Here is a 12,163-nt window from a genome sequence, read left to right as displayed (position 1 = left end):
ACCCTTAGCATGGCAACTGCTTGGCATTGGACCGCAAGTCGCCATAGAACATGGTGCATACGGCCCAGTACATCATTGGGGCCGAGCTCACTGCCATCCAGGACCTTTATAGCAGGCGGTGTAAGAGGAAGGCCTAAAAATGGTCATAGACTCCAGCCACCCAAGTCATAGACCGTTCTCTCTGCTACCGCACGGTTAGCAGTACAGATGCACCAAGTTTGGGACCAACAGGATTCTGAACAGCTTCTACCTCCAAGCCATAAGACTGCTAAATAGTTAGTGAAATAGTTAACCAAATAGTTACCCGGTCTATCTGCATTGATCCTTTTTGTACTAACTCTTTTGACTCATCACATATGCTGCTGCTACTGTTTATTATCTATCCTGTTGCCTAGTCACTTTATCCCTATCTATATGTCCTGTACATAATTACCTCAATTACCTTGTACCCCGTGTATTAACCTAGTTATCATTACTCATTGTGTATTTATTCTTTGTGTTATTATTTTTCTATTATTTCTCTACTTTTCTCTCTGCATTTTTGGGAAGGGCCCGTAATTAAGCATTTCACTGTTAGTCTACACCTATTGTTTACGAAGCATGTGAAAAATACAATTTGATTTGAATAAAGGGTCTTTAATTCAAAATGTCACATTTCTGAGCATATAATCAATAATGGAAATGTTATTCATGTGTTATTAATGAGATATTATGTGTTTGTCCAGAGTGTAACAGTATTTGGGGCAACATCTCAGCTTGATTCCTGAATCTAGGTCTCTCCTGTATCTAGGACGTAAATCCATATTTAGAAGTTGTGTTCCTTCTTCTCAGTCACTTTCCCTCAGGCACAATTAATTACCAAAGGAGGTAAACTAAAAACGCAATGGATGACCATAATCATGACTGTCGTGCTGCACCAAACCTGGCCATGTTTAATATACAGTAATATACAGTATCAGCTATTAGGGTGCTGTCAGATTCACAGTTTTCAAGATGAAGTTAATTTGAAGATATAGGGTCGGTTTCTTGGACACAGATTAAGCCCAGTCCTGGACTAAACACATGCTCAGTGGAGCATCTTCATTGAAAGGGCTTTTTAGTACAGGAGCAGGCTTAACCTTTGTCGGGAAACCAGCCCATATGTTATAGAGACAGAAACCTGAATGTGGTTGAGTGCTACAGAGTGTAGGCAGTGTATAGCACAGCAGCCCATAGCGTATATAGAACAGATCCCTAGACGCACAATGAAGAGTCTGAGGACACAGCAAAGTAAAACTACAGCATAGCAAAGAACAGATATGTGGTAAAAATAACCTGTCTCTAAATTACGACATGCCAGCAAATATAAGGATCAAGGTTTCACTTTTTAAAATTAATAAACAACAAAATACAATGCGTGGGAAAAGAATCACTCCGAACTGGGAAATTAATTCAAGCAGACATACATAAGGCTGTGTCACAGGCGGCTGCGACCGGGAGACCCATGAGGCGGAGCACTGTTGGCCCAACGTCGTCCGGCTTAGGGAAGGGTTTGGTCGGCCGGGATGTCCTTGTGTCACGACTTCTTCCGAAGTCGGTCCCTCTCCTTGTTCGGGCGGCGTTCGGCGGTCGACGTCACCTGTCTTCTAGCCATCGCTGATCCACCTTTAATTTTCCATTTGTTTTGTCTTTGTTTTCTACACACCTGGTTTCATTCCCCAATTACATGTTAATGTATTTAACCCTCTGTTTCCCCCATGTTTTTGTGCGTGATTGTTTCTTGTTCATTCGGGATGTTGTGGCTGGATTTCGACGGGTGCTGTTTTCACCCGTGCGTAATTGATTACCGTTTATTGTTGGTAAAGTGTATTGTTACCTTGTGCCTTTATTTTGAGTAAAGTATGTTGCTCACTCATTCTGCTCTCCTGCGCCTGACTTCATGCACCAGCTACACTGACCTTCTGACAGAATCACGCACCCAACCATATGGATTCAGCAGGAGCAGATACCCACATATTTGGGGTCGAGGATCGCGTCAGGCAGCATGTGGCCATGCTACAACATCTCGGCACCGCCATGGATCGCGTCCGGCAGACTATGGATCGCTGGGAGAGAAGAGGAGTTCCTCCAGCGCCTCCACCAGCACCACCAAGGGCACCACTACTCACCCCTCCTTCACCCGGTCCCAGTGGGATTCGGCTCGCTCTTCCGAGGGAGTATGATGGGATGGCTGCGGGATGTCAGGGGTTCCTACTCCAGCTGGAGCTCTACCTGGCAACCGTCCACCCGGCTCCTTCGAGCCGTGAGAGCGTGTCAGCCCTTGTCTCCTGTCTCTCAGGGAAAGCCCTGGAGTGTGCCAACGCCGTATGGGAGGAAGGAGAAGCGGTGTTGGACCAATTCAAGGATTTCACGTCTCGTCCACCTTAGGCAGGGGACGAGGAGCGCACAGGAGTTCGCCTTGGACTTTCGGACCCTGGCCGCCGGCGCGGGATGGAACGACAGGGCGCTGATCGATAACTACCGTTGTAGTTTGCGCGAGGAAGTCCGTCGGGAGTTGGCCTGCAGGGACACCACTCTTACCTTTGACCAGCTGGTGGACCTGTCCATCTGGTTGGATAACCTGCTGGCTACCAGCGGACGTCCAGATTGGGGTCTGTCGATTCCATCCCCCAGCACCACCGCTCCTACGCCCATGGAGCTGGAATGTGCTGCACTTAGGGAGACCGGAGGAGGAGCCGGTCAAAACCATCTGTGGCCGCCTAGGGCACACTGCCGGTCGGTGCTGGGGAGGTTCCTTTGGGAGTCGAGGCAGCAGAGGGCACACTGCCGGTCGGTGCTGGGGAGGTTCCTTTGGGAGTCGAGGCAGCAGGCAGGGCACTCTCGTGTCACCCCAGGTGAGTCGGCACCAGGCTCACCCAGAGCCCTCTGTTGCACACATGTTTTTGTATATTAATTTTCCTTAGTTTTCCCCGCATTCCCAGCATAAGGCGCTCGTAGATTCAGGCGCAGCGGAGAACTTTATTGACAGATCATTTGTCCATAGTTTAGGGATCCCTATTGTTCCAGTGGATTTGCCCTTCCCAGTTCACGCCCTAGATAGTCGACCATTAGGGTCAGGGCTAATTAGGGAGGCCACCGCTCCACTGGGAATGGTGACGCAGGAGGGTCACAAGGAGAGAATCAGTCTGTTCCTTATTGATTCTCCTGCGTTTCCAGTGGTGCTGGGCAAACCCTGGTTGGCCTGTCATCACCCCACTATTCCGTGGCAACAGAGGGTTATCACGGGGTGGTCACGAAAGTGCTCGGGGAGGTGTTTAAGAGTTTCCGTTGGTGCGACTACGGTGGAAAGTTCAGACCAGGTCTCCACCGTGCGCATCCCCTCTGAATATGCCGATTTGGCTCTCGCCTTCTGTAAGAAGAGGGCGACTCAATTACCACCCCATCGACGGAGGGATTGTGCGATAATTCTCCTGGTAGATGCAGCACTTCCCAGGAGTCATGTGTATCCCCTGTCACAGGAGGAGACGGCGGCTTTAGAAACATATGTCTCCAAATCCCTGGGGCAGGGATACATTCGGCCCTCCACTTCACCTGCCTCCTCAAGTTTCTATTTTGTGAAGAAGAAGTATGGAGTTCTGCGCCTGTGTATTGACTATCGAGGTATCAACCAGATCACTGTTAGGTACAGTTACCTGCTACCTCTCATAGCCAGTGCGATTGAGTCAATGCACGGGGCGAGCTTCTTCACCAAATTGGATCTCGGGAGCGCTTACAGCCTGGTGCATATCCAGGAGGGAGACGAGTGGAAGACGGCGTTCAGTACCACCTCAGGGCACTATGAGTACCACGTCATGCCGTACGGGTTGATGAATGCTCCATCAGTCTTCCAGTCCTTTGTAGATGAGATTTTCAGGGACCTGCACGGGCAGGGTGTAGTGGCGTATATTGATGACATCCTGATATACTCGGCTACATGCGCCGTGCATGTGTCCCTGGTGCGCAGGGTGCTTGGTCGACTGTTGGAGCATAACCAGTACGTCAAGGCTGAGAAATGTCTGTTCTTCCAACAGTCCGTCTCCTTGCTAGGGTACCGGATCCGGATCTGGTGCTCCCCAGGGAGTACGATGGAACGGCGGCTGGGTGCCAGGGGTTCTTACTACAGCTGGAGCTGTACCTGGTTACCGTTCGTCCGACTCCCTCGGGGGAGGAGAGCGTGAGCGTCCTCGTCCTCTGGCGCGTCGAGCCCTGGAGTGGGCCAACGCAGTGTGGAATGGCCCAGACTCGGCAAGGGATCACTACCCCAGGTTCACCCGGGTGAACGGCTGTTTCACCTGCAACAGGAGACGAGGAGCGCGCAGGACTTTGCGTTGGAGTTCCGGACCCTTGGCCGCTGGGGCGGGGTGGAACGACAGGGCCCTGATGGACCCGCGGGCATCCAGATCAGGCCCTGTTGGTTCCACCTCCAGGCCCTCCTGCTCCAATTCCCATGGAGTTAGGAGGGGCCGCATCGAGGAGGACCGGAGGAGGAGGCTCCTCCTGCACCAGGTGTGCTCGGAGAGGACACACTGCCGATCGGTGCTGGAGGAGCTCGTCTGGGAGTCGGGATGGCTGGCAGAGCACTCCTCGTTCACCCCAGGTGAGTCATCACCAGACTCACCCAGAGCTCCCTGTTGGTCATATGTTCCTACTAATGTATTTTTCTGAGTTTTCTCCCTCTCTACATCATAAGGCGCTAGTCGATTCAGGCGCAGCTGGGAACAGCTAGGGATTCCGCTGGTGTCGTTAGACCAACATTTCCCCGTGCACTGACTAGATAGCCGACCATTAGGGACAGGGCTGGTCGGGGAGGCCACTGTTCCACTGGACATGGTAATGCAGGGGGATCATAAAGAGCGGATTAGTCTCTTCCTTATTGATTCACCTGCATTTCCAGTGGTGCTGGGGATTCCCTGGCTGACTAATCACAATCCTGAGATTTCATGGAGGCAGGGGTCAGACGAGTGTTCAGGTAGGTGCATAGGAGTTTCCATCAGTGCGACGACGGTGGAGAGTCCAGACCAGGTTTCCACTGTGCGCATTCCCTCTGAAAATGCCGATTTGGCTATCGCCTTCTGTAAGAAGATGACGACCCAAATACCACCTCATCGACGAGGGGATTGCGCGATAAACGTCCTGGTAAACGCTGCACTTCCCAGGAGTCACGTGTATCCATTGTCCCAGGAGGAGACAGTGGCTATGGAGACATATGTCACTGAATCTCTGGGACAAGGGTACATTCGGCTCTCCACGTCACCCGTCTCCTCGAGCTTATTTTCTATGAAGAAAAAGGAGGGAGGTCTGCGTCCGTGCATTGATTATAGAGGTCTAAAGTCAATCACAGTGGGGTTTAGTTACCCGCTACCTCTCATCGCCACGGCGGTGGAATCATTTCACGGGGTGCATTTCTTCACAAAACTGGACCTTAGGAGTGCGTATAATTTGGTGTGTATCCGGGAGGGAGATGAGTGGAAGACTGAGTTTAGTACCACATCTGGCCATTATGAGTACCTCGTCATGCCGTATGGGTTGAAGAATGCTCCAGCCGTTTTCCAATCTTTCGAAAACGAGATTCTCAGAGACCTGCACGGGCAGGGTGTGGTAGTGTATATCGATGATATACTGATCTATTCTGCCACACGCGCTGCGCACGTGTCTCTGGTGTGTAGGGTACTTGGGCGACTGCTGGATCATGACTTGTACGTCAAGGCTGAGAAATGTGTGTTCTTTAAACATGCTGTTTCCTTCCTGGGTTATCGCATTTCCACCTCTGGGGTGGTGATGGAGTGTGACCGCATTACAGCCGTGCGTAATTGGCCGACTCTGACCACGGTAAAGGAGGTGCAGCGGTTTTTAGGGTTTATCCGGAGGTTTATCCGGGGTTTTGTTCAGGTGGCTGCTCCCATTACTTCACTGCTGAAGGGGGGCCGGCGCGCTTGCGCTGGTCAGCAGATGCGGGCAGAGCCTTCAGTCGCCTGAAGGAGCTGTTTGCCGACGCTCCCGTGCTGGCTCATCCGGACCCCTCTTTGGCGTTCATAGTGGAGGTGGACGCGTCCACCAAAGCTCCGCCCCTGAGCTTTCTTCTCGAGGAAGCTCGGTCCGGCGGAGTGGAACTATGACGTGGGGGACCGGGAGTTCTCGAGTATATCCGGGCAGCGCGGAGATTGAATCCGCGTCAGGCCAGGTGGGCCATGTTTTTTTTACCCAATTTCGTTTTACGATCTCCTATAGGCCAGGCTACCTTAATACGAATGCCGACGCACTGTCCCGCCTATATGACACCGAGGAGCGGCCCATCAATCCGACTCCCAACCTTCCAGCTTCATGTCTGGTAGCACCGGTGGTATGGGAGGTGGACGCGGAGATCGAGCGGGCGTTACGGTTGAAACCTGCACCCCCCCAGTGTCCAGCAGGTGTTCAGTATGTGCCACTTGGTGTTCGTGATCGGTTGATTCGATGGGCCCATACACTACCCTCTTCGGCTCATCCTGGTATCGAGTGGACAGTGCGGAGTCTTAGGGAGAGGTACTGGTGGCCCACTTTGGTCAAGGATGTGAAGTTTTATGTCTCCTCCTGCTCGGTGTGCGCTCAGAGCAAGGCTCCTCGACACCTGCCTAGAGGGAAGTTACAGCCCCTCCCCGTTCCACAACGGCCGTGGTCGCATTTGTCGGTGAATTTTCTCACCGACCTTCCCCCGTCTCAGGGGAACACCACGATCCTGGTCGTTGTGGATCGGTTGTCTAAGTCCTGCCGTCTCCTCCCTTTGCCCGGTCTCCCTATGGCTCTACAGACTGCGGACGCCCTGTTTACACACGTCTCCCGGCACTACGGGGTGCCTGAGGACATCGTTTCTGATCGTGGTCCCCAGTTCACGTCCAGAGTTTGGAGGGCGTTCATGGAACGGCTGGGGGTCTCGATCAGCCTGACCTCTGGTTTTCACCCCGAGAGTAATGGGAAGGTGGAGACAGTGAACCAGGATGTGGGTAGGTTTCTGCAGTTGTATTGCCGGGACCAGCCTGGTAAATGGGCGAGGTACGTCCCATGGGCGGAGGTGGCTCAGAATTCCCTCCGCCACTCCTCTACTAACATGTCACCATTCCAGTGCGTGTTGGGCTACCAGCCGGTCCTGGCTCCATGGCATCAGAGCCAGACCGAAGCTCCTGTGGTGGAGGAATGGGTGCAGCGCTCGAAGGACACCTGGAGAGCCGTACAGGAATCATTCAAACAAACTAGTGTATGGCAGAAGAGGAGCGCTGACCAGCACTGCAGTGAGGCCCCCGTGTTCGCACCGGGGGACCGGGTCTGGCTCTCGATGACAGCTTTGCAAAAAACAGGAGACACTAGGCCCTCCATGGAATGAGTTTGACACCTCTAGTGAAAAGTGAGTATCACAGCCATAGAAATATAATAATATTCTATTCATTATTCATTATATTTCTATTGTCTCAGTAAGCCCTTTCATGGTGGTGTGCTGTATAGCCAGGAGACTGTACACACTTAGAAAAAAAGGAACTATATAGAACCTAAAACGGTTCTTCAGCTGTCCCCATAGGATAACTCTTTGAAGAACCCTTTTTGGTTAAAGGTAGAAGAACCTTTTTGGTTCAAGGTAGAACCCTTCTACAATAGTCACTTACAACATTAACAATGTCTACACTGTATTTCTGATCAATTTGATGTTATTATAATGGACGAAAAATGGGCTTTTCTTTCAAAAACAAGGACATTTCTAAGTGACCCCAAACTTTTGACCGGCAGAGTATATACTTAAGAATGTTGAAACGTAACCCCTTTTAGTCAGAGTCAGTATCAGATTTGTATCAGTTTTTCGTTAAATTACAAAATCCATTAGTCCCCAAACCTTTAATGAGAGTGAAGTGAGCTTTTACTAACAGAGTGAGGCCAAATGGTTGTTGCGCTGACAGCCAATGCAATACATGTTTGCCTTGCACAGCTTCTTTAAACCGCAGTAAAGCACTGCTACTATAGTATGAACGTTAAAGTGAATGTGTACACACCGTAAACCTTTATGAGTACATTGTTACCGTGTTAAAGTTAAACAATTAACATCAGGTGACTTCCTTCCATAACTGATATCTCCCTCACCTTTGCTGACGTGTCAAATCACCCCAGAAAGCCTTCTTCTTCACAGTAATTGTCAGACAGGGCAGACAGCTCCTTGTTCTCCTCTTTCTGCTCACACTTGGACAGCAAGGATAGGGGCTTCCACTGTGGATAGGGGTCTCACTTTGCTATCTAGGTCATGCTTCCACTGTGTGGCAGTCTCTAATGTCTCCATCTTCGTCACGTCAAATACTATGAACGCCCCCATGGCATCCTTGTAGTGCACTCTGGACATGTTCCTAATCCACTCCTAACCTTCAGGAGTAGAGAAAAACACAGTGTGTCCCTATAGACCTGGTGAAAAGCAGTGCACTATCAAGAGAATAGGGTGTCTTTTGGGACACTACGATACAGGTTGTTATCTGCTTTGCTTTCTTAAATCCTTCTTAACTTTGATTGGAAAGCTGTTCCCTACATACATATTAATCTGGCTGTACAACTTGGAAAGCTGTTCCCTACATACATATTAATCTGGCTGTACAACTTGGAAAGCTGTTCCCTACATACATATTAATCTGGCTGTACAACTTGGAAAGCTGTTCCCTACATACATATTAATCTGGCTGTACAACTTGGAAAGCTGTTCCCTACATACATATTAATCTGGCTGTACAACTTGGAAAGCTGTTCCCTACATACATATTAATCTGGCTGTACAACTTGGAAAGCTGTTCCCTACATACATATTAATCTGGCTGTACAACTTGGAAAGCTGTTCCCTACATACATATTAATCTGGCTGTACAACTTGGAAAGCTGTTCCCTACATACATATTAATCTGGCTGTACAACTTGGAAAGCTGTTCCCTACATACATATTAATCTGGCTGTACAACTTGGAAAGCTGTTCCCTACATACATATTAATCTGGCTGTACAACTTGGAAAGCTGTTCCCTACATACATATTAATCTGGCTGTACAACTTGGAAAGCTGTTCCCTACATACATATTAATCTGGCTGTACAACTTGGAAAGCTGTTCCCTACATACATATTAATCTGGCTGTACAACTTGGAAAGCTGTTCCCTACATACATATTAATCTGGCTGTACAACTTGGAAAGCTGTTCCCTACATACATATTAATCTGGCTGTACAACTTGGAAAGCTGTTCCCTACATACATATTAATCTGGCTGTACAACTTGGAAAGCTGTTCCCTACATACATATTAATCTGGCTGTACAACTTGGAAAGCTGTTCCCTACATACATATTAATCTGGCTGTACAACTTGGAAAGCTGTTCCCTACATACATATTAATCTGGCTGTACAACTTGGAAAGCTGTTCCCTACATACATATTAATCTGGCTGTACAACTTGGAAAGCTGTTCCCTACATACATATTAATCTGGCTGTACAACTTGGAAAGCTGTTCCCTACATACATATTAATCTGGCTGTACAACTTGGAAAGCTGTTCCCTACATACATATTAATCTGGCTGTACAACTTGGAAAGCTGTTCCCTACATACATATTAATCTGGCTGTACAACTTGGAAAGCTGTTCCCTACATACATATTAATCTGGCTGTACAACTTGGAAAGCTGTTCCCTACATACATATTAATCTGGCTGTACAACTTGGAAAGCTGTTCCCTACATACATATTAATCTGGCTGTACAACTTGGAAAGCTGTTCCCTACATACATATTAATCTGGCTGTACAACTTGGAAAGCTGTTCCCTACATACATATTAATCTGGCTGTACAACTTGGAAAGCTGTTCCCTACATACATATTAATCTGGCTGTACAACTTGGAAAGCTGTTCCCTACATACATATTAATCTGGCTGTACAACTTGGAAAGCTGTTCCCTACATACATATTAATCTGGCTGTACAACTTGGAAAGCTGTTCCCTACATACATATTAATCTGGCTGTACAACTTAGAAAGCTTAATGTTTGTCAACAATCCATGGGGAGATAACCTAGTAAACCTGACCAGGAGAACGCTACAACACCAGAGTGTGATCCAATGTCAGGAGACAGCAGAGGGAGCACGCACCTATCCACATCGATGGGACCGTAGCAGAGAACATGAAAAGCTTCAAGTTCCTCGGCTCACTGACAATCTGAAATGACCCACCCACACAGACAAATCAAATCAAATTGTATTGGTCACATACACATGATTATCAGATGTTAATTCCATTATTTTACTTTTAGACTTGTGTGAATTGTTAGACACTACTGCACTGTTGGAGTCAGGAACACAAGCATTTTGCTACACCCGCAATAACATCTGCTAAATATGTGTATGTGACCAATAACATTTCATTTCATTTATCCCAAGCAGAGAAACACAGAACTGTGAAGATTATCATATTGTCAACCAACTCCACAGGGAAATATATGTGCTCTTGAGTATTCACTCTAATAGGCTTTATTGAGTTGGTTCGATAATCTTATTGCTCTTTCTAGGCATAATTGTTTTATGACTGAGAAAAAAACTGGAAACATCCGTTGATAATATTTCAGCTGTGTGTCCTATAAACCTGCTTTCTTTACATCCCAAAGCTAAAGTCTCACCACGGTCTCATCGTCCCATTCAGTCGTTTTCAATGCGAAGTTAACTCCGTTCCTTGAAACGCATGTGGACGTAACGCGAGACGAAGCTGGTTTTTCCAACTCCTCGCTCGCCAATTACCACTTTAAATGTATACTCTGTGCATGTCGTGATATAAACCAGAGAATGGCTCTACTTTATTTTTGCTGCATGTGACCAATACAGACAGGCGTCATGAATGAATGACTCCGTACACATGCTTTTTATTTCAATTTTATTTATTCTAACAAAACATATATCTTTCAGAATCTAAAGGACAATGACTTTGTTCTGCACTGCTATATTAATTACATGTTTTAAACAGAAAACCTATTCAACTCTATGAAGCCATTTCTATCAAACAGCCTATTCATATTACTGATGATAATACCCATTGTTTATTACATTGTATATATATAGTGAGATCTTAACAATTGTGAAAAATAAGAATAATGTTGTACAAACCCAACAGTCACAATAAACAACACATTTACAAATGGTTAAATAAACTTTACATCGTAATGCCTTTAGTAAACTAATCTGAATCGTTACCAAAATAGGATGGATACTACATACAGTTCATTCACAAAACCAATGACGATCAAATGACATTCAATTGACATTATATTACATTTTTGGCAATCATATTATATTCTAAACTGGATGGTTTGAGCCCTGAATGCTGATTGGCTGAAAGCTGTGATATATCAGACCGTATACCACAGGTATGACAAAACATTTATTTTTACTCTTTAGGTTGGTAACCAGTTGATAATAGCAATAAGGCTCCTCAGGGGTTGTGGTATATGGCCAATATACCACAGCTAAGGGCTGTTGCGTTGTGTGTAAGAACAGCCCTTAGCCGTGGTATATTGGCCATATACCACACCCCCTCGGGCCTTATTGCTTAAATAGAAACTGTTGCAAGTATGGGTTTAGAGGGCTGTTTATAAAATATACAAACTTGCAATTGAAATGAGCGACATAAAAAATATATATATCTTGTGTAAATGGAAGCATACAGGATACATGGCACTTGAAAATCATTCTGGTTTTGTTTGCTACATTCTTACAGTAGTTATTGAATCAGTATCATCAGTTCATTCTGACGTTATCTGATGAGAACAGAGGCGGTAATAATTTTTGTTCTTTTTTCAAAATAAATACACACTTGATATGAGCAAAACAACAAAACACATTCATCTAGAATATTTGCCATTTACAGGTTATTGTTCTATTGGTAAACACAGGCCTACACAGCGCATATATCATTTATACACATATTTGTGTGAACTACAGGTGGGATAGTCTGGTAGCATTATAATTGATAAACCATCTAATTTCAAGCGGTGGAAGTTTGCCTTTATGAAAACAAGCAACAAACACAATCATTATTGTAATACCTGATGATGCTGAAATGTACACTGTATTGTACCCTGAATAACTTCTACTTAATGACTTCAATAGGTAGGA

The sequence above is a fragment of the Oncorhynchus kisutch genome, linkage group LG14 (genome assembly GCF_002021735.2).
Source record: "Oncorhynchus kisutch isolate 150728-3 linkage group LG14, Okis_V2, whole genome shotgun sequence".
In the NCBI taxonomy this organism is placed as follows: Eukaryota; Metazoa; Chordata; class Actinopteri; order Salmoniformes; family Salmonidae; genus Oncorhynchus; species Oncorhynchus kisutch.
This window is presented reverse-complemented; position numbering follows the sequence as displayed.